We start from the raw sequence: 16,046 nt of genomic DNA, 5'->3' as shown, positions 1-16,046 counted from the left end.
TCTAAATCTACACTGAACCAATGACATGCTTGGGTACATTTCTTCTGAGGTCCAGTCTCTGATGAGAAAGTTCAGTTCCAACTGGAGAAAGGAGGTATACCTGAACCCAAGCCTTTTCAGCCAAACATTACACCTATTGCCTAGAAAAACAAATCAAATACCCAAGAACCCATCTTGGGTCAAAGGGAAAAAGTTATTTATGCTCTTACAAAAAGCAGAGCTATAAGAATGTGAAACACCATAAACTCAGATGGAGCTGCATAAAGCATTTTCACTTCTTCTTCCTAGGAGAAAGGAGCAATATGGAAACTTTCCTCCTTTTTTTTCCCACTCCTCTGTGTTCATAGTTGAGGCAGGTCATACTGGAAGGTCCATCACATCCTCTGAACAGAAAATCCACTTGTGCCACTTCTCTTCCAGCCTTAACAGCATGTAAAACCAAGTCTCAAGTGCTATATGCTGCCGCTGCTAAGTCACATCAGCCGTGTCCAACTCTGTGTGACCCCATAGACGGCAGCCCACCAGGCTCCCCCGTCCCTGGGATTCTCCAGGCAAAAACACTGGAGTGGGTTGCCATTTCCTTCTCCAATGCATGAAAGTGAATATTGAAAGTGAAGTCGCTCAGTCGTGTCCAACACTTCGAGACCCCACGAACTGTAGCCTACCAGGCTTCTCTGTCCATGGGATTTTCCTGGCAAGAGTACTGGAGTGGGTTGCCATTTCTTTCTCCACAAGTGCTATATAAGACTCCACAAAAAAGAATGAAGCAATTTATAATACAGTAGGTCTCTCATGCTACCGAGGTGAAGAGGGTTCCATCACCAGAGTCAAAACTGCTGTTTCCTTTTTACCAATATTTCACTAAACCCAAGTATGCATTCATAGGGTTAGCATCTTCACAATGTGGTCATTCCTTAGATGAATGAAAAAAGCATTTAAAAATACCAAATATCCAAAGATTTCTGAGAATGAAGTCAACCACAGCTTCCTTCTTCAGGAGAAAAATTCCTCTTATTATCCCAAACTGTGGACTTACATATGTAAAAATAGGTATTTATATGTTTGTGATGGCTTATTCACATATGAAAGTAACCTTGTGATATCTTGTCTTTTTGCTTCTTTATCACATCAAAGGTTTTATTGCAAAATGGGACCTTTGTTCTTATCTAGTAAATTCATGTCAAAGGATGAGCCAGGATTTAGATACATATGTCACTTTTAAAGCATCTCTTTCACTTCAAATTAGAACATATATCTGGAATTTATTGCTGCAAGTCTCAAATGTGCTTGTCATGATAGTGGTTAAAACTGGAAGATGTTAAAAAAAAAACCAAAACCCTGATGTCATACCGATATCTGCTATTTATATTTAGTCTTCTTGTTTGGAACAAAAGGTAAAGAAGTCACAAATATCACCATCAAAGCATCTGTTTCAAACCAGACATCTGCCTTCAGCTTTTGAAATAGTTCTTTCGTGATTAAGCAAACAGCAGTTGAAGATACATGTCAATTGCTTCTTTCTTCCAAGGGAAGTTGGCAGGATGACTGCACCCCAGAAGCTTCTCTGTGTTGAATCTGAGTGGTGAAACAAACAATCAAACAAAAAAGCAGCCTTTTCCAATCCAAATCATGGAGGTAAAGTGTCGAGAAGAGATATCCACATTTCAAGAATAGGGAAGGTGACCAGATAGAAGAAGTAGGACTAACCCACTCCAAGAGATGACATAGAAATACGTGACAAATCCCAAGTTCAGCATTTTGTCTTCTTTTTGAGATGAATATAAAAGCACCTAAATGGCAAGGAAACTGTTCTTCCTTGCAAACGGGCCAGTGGAAGCACTTCAGCCCCCGGGGGCCAGCCTGTCCCCTGGCCCAAAGGCCAGCAAGCCTCAGCGCGCCTCACTCTGCCAGCTTTGCTCCTTGTTCTACTGTACTTTTCAAGGTACTGTATTGTAAGATTAAAAATGTCTTCTTTATTTTTTGTGTTCATTTTTTGATGTATTATTTGTGTGGAAAGTATTATAAACCTGTTACAGTAAAGTACTACATAGGAGACTGTGTTAGTTGAGTACCTAGCCTAATTTTGTTGGGTGTCTGAACAAACTGGACTTATGAATGCACTCTCAGAAGGAAACCCATTTGTATGTAAGGAACTTACTGTATGGCATTTCCTCAAAAAATTCGAAATAGAACCTCTGTATTATCCAGCAATTCCACTTCTAGGTATTTATCCAAAGAAAATGAAAATACTAACTTGAAAAGATATATCTACCCCCATGCTCACTGCAGCATTATTTGCAATAGCCAAGAGAAGGAAACAACTAATGTCCTTGGATGAATTAACAGATTAATGGATAAAGAAAATGCATATATATATATATACGTAAAATTTGGCTAAATCTTAAGGGCATTATGCTCAGTGAAATAAATCAGACAGAGAAAGACAAATACTATATAATCTCTCAGAGAACAGATTGGTAGTCTCCAGAAAAAAGGGGCAGGGGTGGAAGAAATTGGTGAACTGCTTTTGTAGGTTTTTTGTTTTTGTTTAGAGAAATTAAAAGTTTTAAAAATGAAAATAATACAAGTTAAAATAAAATTATTTGGAAATCTTTGACTATCTGTATAATATACTGCCCTCCATATTATATTCATTCTATAGTTCTTTCTTAGAACACATATTTTTGTTTGTTAACTTATTCAAGATAAAAATTTTTAATGATCTGGCACCTCTATGCAACTAATTTTTCAGGTTATATTTTTTTTTTGTCATATAAATTGTTAGTTTTTGCCAATAGACATTTTCTGCTGTTTCTTACTTGGCAATTTTTTAAGATTGCATAGTGACCAGCACTAAGGGATAATCATAATTGATTTAAGCCAGTCATGATAACCCTGTCCTCTTTTTATAGATACTAATTCTTCCAGCCTCTTATTCACAACAAGAGATGACCCAACCCTTGTTTTGGCTGATTAAATAAAAATAAGTATACAGTGGCGTGGCTTCCCAGGTGGTGTGGTGGTAAAGGATTCACTTGCCAGTGCAGGAGACACAAGAGACACGGGTTCAATCCCCGGGTCTGGAAGATCCCCTGGAGAAGGAAATGACAACCTAATCCATTCTCACCCGGATAAGCCCATGGACAGAGGATCTTGGCAGGTTCCAGCCTGCAGGGTCACCAAGAGTCGGGCATGCCTGAGCGTACAAGCACGCGCTGTGGTGTAGGAAAGTGCCGGTCCCTTCCTACAAGTAACAGATGGAAATAACAGATACACAAGGAGAGTTTACTCACATCACCCCTTCTCCTGCTTCATACCTTGATAATGTTGTGAGAATATGATGCTCGGGGGCGAGAAGCCATCTTGTGACCTTGAAAAAAGAGGCAAGTGAAATGAAAACCAACACCAACAGCAAACGGCCTATTTTTGCTTTCATACATGGAAGAAGTATATATCCTGCATTTAATCTACTATTAACAGAGCCAAAATTGACCCTATACATTTATATGGATCTAAGAAAATATAGACAAAAATTTGTATATTATAGGAAACCTAGAGGAGCTATGAATGTGTGTCTGGGCTATTCACCTTTTCTTCTCTGGCTTCTTATCTTTTCTTTTCTTTCTTCATCTCAATTCCCATTACCACATATGTCTAAATTTGCACTGTATTCTATGTACTGCTTTCATTTTTGATTGATGGTTAAGTTGTTTTCCATGAAAGCAGAGTCTTGCCTAATGTAACAAGACCTTTGGCCAACATTAGCAATTCCCTTTCTTCATGACAATTTCCAATCTCATTTTGTTTTGAACTTTTCAGACTATATTGATTTATATTCTTCAAATCCCAGTCTCATTTTTAAGGTAAACATTTTGGATAGGTAAATTGAGATTTTATCCAACAATATCTTCATTCATTCACATTAATAAGATTCATTATATATGCAAAACTGACTTTTGTATATATTCATACACACATTTTGAGAATAGATTTAATGAATTATAGCAATCATTATTCCAACACTGGCAATGTTTCTTATCAGGTCTTTGACCATTGAGGTCTCATGGTACTTGCTCTTCCTGAAAGTATGTATCTATGTCTGCTTCCACAGTTGGCCCATTCTGCTGCACATAAGTAACAGCTATAAAACTACTCTAAAAATTACCCTGCTATAAGAAATTGCCAATTAAAACATATTAAAGAAAGAATAAAGAAACCTCAACTTGTTATAAAGAAGTGGATGGGGGACTTTGGAAGTTATTCATATGTAACTGTTTCAATAGACATGTCAGACCCAAAACCCAGTATCTAATTTGTCTTAAATTACAAAGCTTAATGCCTTGACAGCAAAATTAATCTTTAAACCAAGCATTCAACAACACAGAAGTTGTGATGTGATTGTGCATATGCTTGTTTAAACAGAATAATTATCTCCCTTATTCTAAATGTCAATTCTTCTCCATTTGTATCATTTTAATAAAAACGCCTGTCAAATAAGATAGTGCTACATAAATATATATTATATATGGAAATATATTGTCCATATAATTGCAAGATATTTTTAAAGACTATTTGCAGTTTCACCTAAAGGAACCTAATATCTTTAAGGTTGGGACTTCTCTAAACCAGTTGCGGAGGAAGTGCGTTCTGACATGCAACAGTGTGGGAAATTTTCCCAGAAGGAAAGCGGCAGTAAAATAATTAGAGATGTAAAATACAGGGCACATTTTTGGATTGTACAGTTAAGCTAAAGCATCAGGGACATGGGCTGGAATAACAAAAGACAAACTGCAAAGAGAGATAGATCCCAAACCATGTAAGGTCTTGAATGACATTAGAAATTCAGTACTGATAGCCAGTATGGACGCTGTTGAAGTTTTTTTATTTTTAATATTTATCCGTTTCTTATGCTTGACATAAGAAATAGATCAGCTTACCTATTTCATTCCCTTGGACACCTCATGCATTTGTGAATCTGCTTGCATCCAATGGTCAGTCTCCAAATACATCATGTTTTAAGTTGCTTCCAAACCACCAAGACTTTTACAAGTGGGTTCTTCAATAGATGGCATGAGAAAAGGACTTTTCTTTTTTTTTTGAAAAGGACTTTTCTTAACCCACTTCACTCCAACTAAAAAATTCTGCTTTCTGATGTGCATTGTTTGCAACAGTGCATTCCAAAGTGCAGGGAGGTAGTTAATCTTAGGAAGAAGTAAGGGCTTAGTCATACCCATCACATGCAGGGTCAAGAAATAAGATAAAATGATTACTGGTCACTTCTTATCTGCCAGAGAAAGATATCATTTTTGTACCATCATAAAAATATTACCATGCACAAGTCATACCAGTAAATGCATACTGATCGATGCATAAAGAATGAGTGATCTTATCATTTTGTAACACCCCTTCATAGATGAGACCTAATAAAAGCTACTGAGGATATATACTCACAGCAATATTGCCATAGAATTTCAGTTTTTCTCTTGTGATCTATTTTATGTCATTTTGTTGTATGCTGCAAGACTAAGTTTTATAGACCAAAGAAGATTAGGACTAAGACTGAACATAATTGGGAAATCTAGGTCTTTCACCTAGAATAACTTGTGTGAGAGGTAGACACTCAAAATTTCTAATTTATGGGATTTATTAACCTATATTACAAAATTGATCCTCCAAATGACATTAGCAGTGGCAAAATTCAGTGGTGCCTATCAGTAATTACTATCTTTGGATTCATATATGATGCCAATAACAGTTTTCTATGTTAACACGAAGTGTTTCGAAGTACCTATTCTGTCTTGAAAATCATTCAAGTTCTTAGCAATCCATTAACTTAACAGAAGGTATGATGAATCATAATGGGTCTAGTTTCATTTGCAGAAAATCTGCCTATCTATGGCTACCAGCATGATTCTGTAACACCTGATACAGAAAATATACTCCAGCCATGCCATTTCTTGGTTTCTTGGTTCCCAAAGGAAATTAATGTAAATTTTCAGACATACTTAAAGCATAGTTTAAAGCAGTGATATTTCTAATAAATGTGATTTCCAAATTTATTAGGTAAATAAAAGATGTGCCTTATAGTCCTTTAAAATAAGTCAGCAAGAATATACCTATTTATGTAGACCTAACCACAATAGCTATTATAGTTATTAGAGTAATGATTCTATATAAAAATTATAGCTTTTAATCTTATCCTAGCCAGCACAGATGAGGATGTATACAATAGGTAAAGAAAGGAGAAAAACAGACCAGAACAAGACAAAAATTGCAAACGGCCTTCTGCAGCTGTAACATAATAGGGATCTTGGAAATTGAAATTTGCAAGGTTTCATAATAATACTGACAAAAGGATTTGTTTGTATTTGTCAATAATGTTGAGGAAATGTTCCTTAAAATACATTTTTCAAAGAAATACAAGGAGGCTCATCTTGTAGAAATACACAGCATGTGTTTGGAAACAGTTGGAAAAGATTGTGGGAAAAAAAATGGAATTCTTATGGCTTTAAGATGGTGTCAATGTGTGAAAATAAATATGCACATGTATTATGTGTCCCAAAATACATTTTTTGAAGCTATTTTTGAAAACAGTAAGCCAAAGTCAAGAGAGTATTTAATGAGAAACCTTGACATTTTTCATAATCAAGAAATTAATAAAAATATATTATTTTCATAAGCAATGTTGAGAATATAAACTACTGAATTACTCACTACCTTTGTTTTTAAAATAAAGGTGTTATTAGAAGGGTATGTACATACCAGTTACCATAAAAACACCATGAATAAAGAACATTCAGCTTATGAGGTTAAGGCCCCTTTTACACAAATATATATATACCCTATCTTATCATAATGAAATAGAATTTGGGCTATTTTATTTGCTGAAAGATAAAAGCTCTCCTGTAGTATTCTACTTTTGTTATTTTTTATTTTCTACAGTTTTTTTTTTAACTACAGTTTTTCCTACAATTCTTAAATGGGAAATTTTATTTGCTTACTACATTTTTAATAGAAAATGCAATTTGTTAGAAACATTAATAGGAAATGACATATACATACCTAAATTTTTTGTATACATAACAATATGCTAATTAACTCACTATCTGTTCTCTACCTAAAGTTAGTCTGTAACTCCACTGCTTGGTAGTCAAAAAGCCTTAAGATCTTCTGACTTTGTTTTCTTGTTTGAGTCTTGCTTATGAAAAAGAACTGTTACACTAACAAATTCTTTTCTGACAAAAATATGAAATTCATTTCTTCTACCATACTGTTAAAAATCAAATTTAGATTCAGGATCAAGGATGTGAGTCCTATATATCGAAACAGTGGCAGTTACTTGAATGCCTAACATCTAAAAAGAGAATCTAGAGGATAGATAATAAAGAAGAAAGACAGGGATGAAACCATGTTAAGATTTAATCACCCATTTTATGGATGGCTAACAAACACATGAAAAGATGCTCAACATCACTCATTATCATAGAAATGCAAATCAAAACCTCAGTGAGGTACCATTACACGCCAGTCAGGATGGCTGCTATCCAAAAGTCTACAAGCAATAAATGCTGGACAGGGTGTGGAGAAAAGGGAACCCTCTTACACTGTTGGTGGGAATGCAAACTAGTACAGCCACTATGGAGAACAGTGTGGAGATTTCTTAAAAAACTGGAAATAGAACTGCCACACGACCCAGCAATCCCACTCCTGGGCATACACACTGAGGAAACCAGATCTGAAAGAGACACGTGCACCCCAATGTTCATCACAGCACTGTTTATAATAGCCAGGACATGGAAGCAACCTAGATGCCCAACAGCAGACGAATGGATAAGGAAGCTGTGGTACATATACACAATGGAATATTACTCAGCCGTTAAAAAGAATTCATTTGAATCAGTTCTAATGAGTTGGATGAAACTGGAGCCCATTATACAGAGTGAAGTAAGCTAGAAAGATAAACACCAATACAGTATACTAATGCATATATATGGAATTTAGAAACATGGTAACGATAACCCTATATGCAAAACAGAAAAAGAGACACAGATGTACAGAACAGACTTTTAGACTCTGTGAGAGAAGGCGAGGGTGGGATGTTCTGAGAGAACAGCATTGAAACAAGAATACTATCAAGGGTGAAACAGATCATCAGCCCAGGCTGGATGCATGAGACAAGTGCTCAGGGCTGGTGCACTGGGAAGACCCAGAGGAATGGGATGGAGAGGGAGGCAGGAGGGGGGATCGGGATGGGGAACACACGTAAACCCATGGCTGATTCATGTCAATGTATGTCAAAAACCACTACAATATTGTAAAGTAATTAGCCTCCAATTAATAAAAATAAATGAAAAAAAAAAAGATTTAATCACCCATTTTAAATGCTGTGGATATAAAGCTGGGTGGAGGTAAGAGATTGAAAATGAGAACATTCAATCTGGTAACAAAACTGTTCTTCACTCCTCTTTCAGATTTCGAAGAAGTTTGCCTTTCTCTTTTATAAGATGATTATTTCATACCTTAATTGATCTCCATACATTTCCCGAAACCCATGAGTTTGGGGCATTGACTGTCTCATACTAAGAGAGATCATTAGGCAAGAACATCATTCTCTTCCAACTGCAAATCTACACAGTAATTTGCATCTACCGCCATATTTTGGCTTGCCTCATAGCTCAGTTGGTAAAGACTCTGCCTGCAATGCAGGAGACCTGGGTTCGATCCCTGGGTAGGGAAGCTCCCCTGGAGAAAGAAATGGCAACCCACTCCAGTATTCTTGCCTGGAGAAGCCCATGGGCAGAGGAGCCTGGCAGGCCACAGTCCACATGGTCGCAAGAGTCAGACACGACTTTGCAACTAAACCACTGTTGCCGCCGCCATATTTTTCTTTCCTCCTATTACAACTGACCTAATCTTTTTTGGGGAGAGTCCAATTTTTGTACAAGTGTTTTGGACTCTGTCCCTCATCAGCTTTTAAATGAACACTGTTTATTTATTCAGTCAAAATATCTTCACTGAGCCTTATTCTTTGTTACACACCATGGAAGATCCTGGAAGTAAAACAGTGGCCACAGAGAGGCATAATCCCTCTACTCATAGAGCTTCCAGTATGCTGGGAGACCAAGACTTTAATCAAATCATCACAGAAACAAACATTAACTTATAAATGTGCTGTTATAAAATAACCAAATAATGCAATAAAAGTTCTTCAGAGAAATCAGGGGAGAAGATCCTGAAGAAGTAGGATTTTGGTTGACATATGGATAATCTGTACATATTAACTGGACCGAGAGAGAAGTAAGGTCTAGAAAGGAAAACAGAAAAATTATTCTAAGGTGCTGAAAATAAGCAGTGTTACTAGAGCAAACATAATAAGAGGAAAAAACAAAATAAATTAGGTTAAGAAGTAAGAAGACACCAGATAATACAGAATTTTGTGAGACATGTTTAGGAAATGTGTATATATCCTAAAGTAAATCAGAAATTATTGCAGGATTTTAAATAGGTAGGTGGCAAAATCACTCCATCAGCAATGTGAGTTCATAATCCAGGAAGAATAATAGATTATGTGGAGATCGCTAACAAATAACTTCTGTGGTATTCTAGACAAAAATTCCTTTCATGAGTCACAGCCTTGTCATGGTGAAGGAGCTTGCATAACTCAATGAATCTATGAGCTATGCCATGCCGAGCCACCCAAGACGGATGAGTCATAATGAAGAGTTCTGACAAAATGTGGTCCACTGAGGAGCGAACACCAAAAAAAAAAAAAAACACCTCCAGTATTCTTGCTGCAAGAACCCCATGAACAGTATAAAAAGGCAGAAAGATATGACACTGGAGCCCCTCCAGGTCTGAAGGTGTTCAATATGCTACTGGGGAAGAGCAGAGGGCAATTGCAAAGAGCTCCAGAAAGAATGAAGAGGCTAGGCCAATCAGAAATGACTCTCAGCTGTGTATGTGTCTGGTGGTGAAAGTAATGTCTGATGCTGTAAGAACAATACTGCATAGGAACCTGGAATGTTAGGTCCATGAATCAACTGGACATGGTCAAGCAGGAGATGGCAAAAGTAAACATCAACATCTTAGGAATCAGTGAACTAAAATGGATGGAAATGGGCGAATGGAATTCAGATGACCGTTACATCTACTACTGAAGAGGAGAAGTTAAAAGTTTACATAACCTCCTGCTCCTTCTACCTCTGTAACTAGCTTGCTCCTTGCAAAGTTTGGATCATGTAGGTCACATGGTCTCAGAAAGTGGGGACTCACAATATTAGGAACTGGAGCTTATCTCACCCACCCTTGTCCTGCTCTTTGCTATCGCCCAGCCCCTGTAAACCTGGACATGCCTGTGCACGTATAAAAACTCTGTAACCCCTTTGTTCAGGGCTCGGAGCTTGGAGTGTTAACTCCTCTGGGCCTGCCAGCATAATAAACATGAGTTTTCCAACTTTCCAAGTGTGGTGCTTATTTTCTGAAAACTGGTTTCTGCAACACTACCATGGGCAAGAATCCCTTAGAAGAAATGTAGTAGCCCTCATAGTCAACAAAAGAGTCAGAAATGCGGTATTTGGATGAAATCTCAAAAATGACAGAATGATCTTGATTTGTTTCCAAGGCAAACCATTCCACATCACAGTAATTCAAATCTATACCCCCAATCACTAAGGCTGAAGAAGCCGAAGTTGACAGGTTCCATGAAGATCTATAAGACCTTCTGGAACCAACACCAAAAAAAAACAACAACAACCCTGTCCTTTTCATCCTTTCATCAAAAGTCCCCTTTTCATAGGGGACTAAAATACAAAAGTAGGAAGTTAAGAGATACTTGGAGTAACAGGCAAGTTTGTCCTTGGCGTACAAAATAAAACAGGGGAAAGACTAACAAAGTTTTGTCAAGAGAACTCTCTGGTCATAGCAAATAGCCTTTTCTAACAATACAAGTGATGTCTCTACGAGTGGTCAATACCAAAATCAGATTGGTAATACTCTTTGCAGCCAAAGGTGGAAAAGCTCTATACAGTCAGCAAAAACAAGACCTGAAGCTAACTGTGGCTCAGATAATAAAGAAGGCTGAGCAGTGAAGAGCTAATACTTTTGAAGTGTGGTGCTGGATAAGGCTCTTGAGAGTTCCTTGGACTATAAGGAGATCAAATCAGTCAATCCAAGGAAATCAACCCTAAACATTCATTGGAAGGATTGATGCTGAAGCAGAAGCTCCAATACTTTGGCCACCTAATCAAAGAGTCAACTCATTGGAAAAGACACTGATGCTCAGAAAGATTAAAGACAACAGGAGAAGGGAGTAACCAAGGAGGAGACGGTTAGATAGCATCACCAACTCAATGGACATAAATTTGAGCAAATTCTGGGAGTGGAGGACAGAGGAGCCTGGTGTGCTGCAGTCTATGGGGTCACAAAGAGTTGGACACGACTTAGGGAATGAACAACAGGCAAAACATTGTAAGAGTTTGATACATGTTTGGGGGAAAGATTAAGAATTTTGTTCTTTTATCTCATCACTCTGTTTATATATTGTTCTTTTTTTTTTTTTTAGGTTGGAAATAATGTGTATTTTCTCATATGAAGTTCATGTGCAAGAGGAATTAACAATTCTGGTGTGGTTTGATGTATTAACTACAGACATTCATTAAAATTTCCTAGTTCAGAATCCAAATTCTGCTAGTGAGCTTCTGCTAATGGCCCCAACAATTAAGAACATTTTTGGAGGAAGAAAAAAAGAACAGTTTGGAATTTATTATTAGCTCTGTTTTGATCAGTCTACTTTCTATAGGCCAAGAGAATTAAATGTAAACCTGTGAAAATTTTATAACTTTATCTTTCTTTCTTTTCTTTTTTTTTTTTTTTTTGCCTTTAAATAATTTTTTTTAAATTGGAGTCTAACTACTATACAATATTGTAGTGGTTTTGCCGTACATTGACATGAATCAGCCATGGGTGTACATGTGTTCCCCATCCTGAACCCCCCTCCCACCTCCCTCCTCATCCCATCCCTCAGGGTCATCCCAGTGCACCAGCCCTGAGCACCCTGTCTCATGCATCAAACCTGGACTGGCGATCTGTTTCACATAGGATAATATACATGTTTCAATGCTATTATCTCAGATCATCCCACCCTTGCCTTCTCCCCCAGAGTCCAAAAGACTGTTCTACACATCTGTGTCTCTTTTGCTGTCTCACATAACACAAAAAAAGAAAAAACTACAGGCCAATATCACTGATGAACATATATATTGTTCTAATCTGACTCCAAAGGATATTCAGGGTTGATTTACTTTGATTGACTGTTTTGATCTCCTTGCAGTTCAAGGGACTCTCAAGACAACTAGGTACATCTCATAAAAAGCATTCCATAAATAGGTGACATTCATTCTAGCAAAGATCGTTTGGTTTATTTGACAATTTGTCATCAGTTTGTATACAAGGTGATTAGACCCAATCTCTTGCCTCCAACTCAGAACTGCCTCCCAAGCCACTTGCCACAGTTAGTGAATCGATCACATCATGTTGTTTAACGATTTTATGTCTCAATATTAATGGAGTTGGGGATAGGCATGGCTTCACTTCAATATTACCAATAAAGTGAATTTTAAAAATCATACTTCTGATTATTTTTATACTTTTTTGTTTTTCCATCATCAAAAGCTAAAATAGAAACTCCAGAGTGTACCATCAATGGCCCTCTAGAATCTGTTGATAACCATTCTCTGGTGTGCATAGCCACTCAGTCAAGTCCGACCTTTGTGACCCCAAGGTGTTAAGAGTGTTTTGAACTCTTAACAGGACTATAGCCTGCCAGGCTCCTCTGTCCTTGGGGATTCTCCTGGCAAGAATACTGGAGTGGGTTGCCATGCCCTCCTCCAGGTAACCACTCTATACAGCCTCAATTTCTGCTTCGTTCAAGCACATTGTGATTTTGCTATTCTGAACTCCTATTCAAAGCCCAGCAAGTCCTTTCATGTAGTTTCTCTTGTTTTCTGTCTTGTCCTGACATAGTAGGCCCTCAGTAATGGTTGACCACCTTGAGTTTGGCTGCTTATCTATAAAGGTGAGAGTCCCTCTTGGCTCAGATGGTAAAGAATCTGCCAGCAATGTAGGAAACCCAGGTTCGATCCTCAGGTTGGGAAGATCCCCTGGAGAAGGGAATGGCTACCCACTTTAGTATTCTTGCCTGGAGAATTCCACCAACAAAGCCTGGTGGGCTACAGTCCATGGGGTCACAGAGAGTCTGACATGACTGAGTGACTAACACTTTCACTACAATAAGGCAAGAACTATATTCACATTTAGTAAACCAGAGAAATAAAACTATATCTTAAAGAGTTCCAGGGAACAAAAATACACTGTTAACAAGCCTGAAATATTATCAAATTTACCTTGCTAGTAACTGGAAGAAAAGTGAATTAAGCTGATGACTTTAATTGAAAATGAAACCAGACCAAACCTAATTATACTGTGTTACAACACAGACCCTCTACACAATGAAAACATTTGTCCTACTGTTGCAGACCTTGTAAACACTGCCAGTACACTGGTAATGCCTCATTTCCCTCAGGCTTTTCCAAATACAGCACAATTTATCGATGCATCCAGTGAGGTCAGGTAATGAATTTTCAAGGTCATTTTGCAAATAGGAGTAAACAGTTGCTTTGAAGTCCTCCTAGATGTCTCTGCATAATGGGTTGCTTCTACTGAATTCATTAGTTTTCTCACTATGCTGTAAACCAACTAATTTTTCTGCCTACCCTTATTATAATCTACATTTACATAACCCATATTCAGTGTTCAAAACACTCTTAAGAATATTGCCTCACTAATCCATAAAACAACATTTTGAAGAAAATAGAGCTGTCACTTGTCCCTGTTTATCCTTGAGGTTGAAGAGGTGTGGATAAGTTTGCTTCAGTTCTATAAAATGAATCCAGGACCCAAGTTCCTGAAATAGAGTTAGCTACTCCTTTACTGGGGTCTAGAATTTTACATAAACCCTTACAAAATATTTTCCCTTTCCCTTACCATGGGAACTGCTAGCTTAAACAACAAAAATAAAGGAATAACCACATTGTATGCACAACATGTAAACCCATCAGAATTGACATTGTGAAGACAAGTGTTGCCTTTGATATCCAATCTTTCCAGGCAAGTTTGCAGAGAGAGGTTGTAGCAGATCCTAAGAGTCTGTGTTCTAGTGCAGAGTCCAAAATTTATTTTAGGAACATTAACAAGTTTTGCAGAGTTTAGAAGATGAATTCTATAGTTAAAATTCGGTGGTGATGTGAAGGAGTGGCTGAAAGAATGGAAGAAACTGAAAATCAAGTTGAGAGAGAATGTTACTAAAATGGCCTCGGTGAGAAACAGAGAAGGCTCAATGATACATAATAACATTAAAAGGATAGTCTGAGACACAGCTCATAGAGAAGACTAGTTATTGTCTTCCTCATCTTGGTGCTGTCTCCATTGCCTTCCTCCAAAGCAAAGGAAAATATTACTATGGACAAGTTACTGTGTGATCTCACTTCTTTTTCCAGTTTTCTTCAGAAAATATTCCATAATAACAAAAATCAGACAGAATAAAATTTGGGTAAGATATTCCCCATAATACTTCAGAAAAGTCTTCATAAAGCAAAATGTAAATTTAAAACTTTTTACAGGAAGAAATGTTAAAACAACCATAGACACAGACCTCTCAAAAGTGTTTTCACTGTATACCCATCTCAGGTTTTATACCTGAGATATCCTCCCTCTCCCTTTTTTTCCCCTTCAAGTCTGTTTCAAGTTTCAAAATAGTATAGCTATAAATAACCCAAATACCTGTTTACAACCCTAAGCAATCCTTGACTTTAAAACAATGATATTAATTAGAAGTGACCATTTTTAGCAACGGAACACTCTGAATACACATTAAAAATCCAGAATCAATAGCCAAGAGCTAAAAATTAAATTTTCTATAATAGTGACTGTAAAACATTGATGTTATTCAAAGTATTGACTATGCTGTGTAAAGTGCATTCTTGTTTGATTTTATATCAACCACATCCAGAAAATTGCACAGATTAAGAATGCCATTCTTAGCCTCAAAGAGAATAGATTTGGCCTCAAGTGTAAGCTCTGGCTTACCTTCCCTCATTAAAAAGATTGGAGCTTAACGGTTTTGCTCAATTAGCAGCCTTTTTGTCTATTTAAAATACAGCATCTAGAATCTGATCTTCAGGTTAACCAAATAACCATGTGTTAAAAAACTGTCAGCACAAAAATGTTAAAAATTCCTGTTTCACTTTCAAATTTTTCTAGAAATTAACAGTCTTCTGATGATTGACTATATTTGAGTTTGGTTCATTAACTTTCCTTTGAAAAGTCAACAACAAACTTTCAGTTCAGTTCAGTTCAGTCATTCAGTCGTGTCCAATTCTTTGCGACCCCATGGACTGCAGCATGCCAGGCCTCCCTGTCCATCACCAACTCCCAGAGTTTACCCAAACTCGTGTCCACTGAGTTGGTGATGCCATCCAACCATCTCATCCTCTGTTGTCCCCTTCTCCTCCTGCCCCCAATCCCTCCCAGCATCAAGGTCTTTTCAAATGAGTCAGCTCTTCGCAACAGGTGGCCAAAGTATTGGAGTTTCAGCTTCAGCATCAGTCCTTCCAATGAACACCCAGGACGGATCTCCTTTAGGATGGACTGGTTGGATCTCCTTGCAGTCCAAGGGACTCTCAAGACTCTTCTCTAACACCACAGTTCAAAAGCATCAATCCTTCAGGGCTCAGCTTTCTTCACCATCCAACTCTCACATCCATACATGACCACTGGAAAAGCCATAGCCTTGACTAGACTGACCTTTGTTGCTAAAGTAATGTCTCTGCTTTTTAATATGCTATCTAGGTTGGTCATAACTTTCCTTCCAAGGAGTAAGTGTCTTTTAATTTAAGGACTGCAGTCACCAGCTGCAGTGATTTTGGAACCCAAAAAAATTAAGTCTGTCCCTGTTTCCACAGTTTCCCCATCTATTTGCCATGAAGTGATGG

At 37.5% G+C, this 16,046-nt stretch overlaps 1 long non-coding RNA gene across 1 annotated transcript in view; it reads right to left on the bottom strand.

Moving 5' to 3' along the window:
- Positions 1 to 839: 839 nt before the first annotated feature.
- The window catches only part of LOC122428457, a 34,335-nt gene continuing 19,128 nt past the window's right edge, over positions 840 to 16,046 (bottom strand). The window contains exons 2-3 of the long non-coding RNA XR_006265717.1: positions 3,318 to 3,370; positions 840 to 1,575 (exon numbers count right to left, since the gene is read on the bottom strand). This is a non-coding gene — a long non-coding RNA (uncharacterized LOC122428457). The remainder of the gene's footprint in view (positions 1,576 to 3,317; positions 3,371 to 16,046) is intronic.

Source organism: Cervus canadensis, chromosome 26 (genome assembly GCF_019320065.1).
Source record: "Cervus canadensis isolate Bull #8, Minnesota chromosome 26, ASM1932006v1, whole genome shotgun sequence".
Classification (NCBI taxonomy): Eukaryota; Metazoa; Chordata; class Mammalia; order Artiodactyla; family Cervidae; genus Cervus; species Cervus canadensis.
This window is presented reverse-complemented; position numbering and strand designations above follow the sequence as displayed.